The following is a 312-nucleotide window of genomic DNA, read 5'->3' as shown; positions in this document are numbered from 1 at the left end:
GTAAATACAACTAAAATCAAAATATTTCAATGTTTTTGATTTCACAGTGTTTACATAAAATACTGTGAAAAGTACACTACCCTTACTGTAAAACATATTCACAGTAACTTACTGGCAACGATTAGCCAGTAAGTTACTGTAAATACAACTAAAATCACAGTATTTAATTGTTTTTGAATTCACAGTATAAACATAAAATACTGTAAATGGAAGTACAGTACCCTTACTGTAAAGAGAATTCACAGTAACTTACTGGCTAATCGTTGCCAGTAAGTTACTGTAAATTTTACAGTAAATTTTTTACAGTGTGAG

Source organism: Pimephales promelas, chromosome 11, assembly GCF_988280905.1.
Source record: "Pimephales promelas chromosome 11, fPimPro1.hap1.1, whole genome shotgun sequence".
Classification (NCBI taxonomy): Eukaryota; Metazoa; Chordata; class Actinopteri; order Cypriniformes; family Leuciscidae; genus Pimephales; species Pimephales promelas.
The sequence above is the reverse complement of the archived record's forward strand: the minus strand, read 5'-3'. Positions refer to the sequence as shown.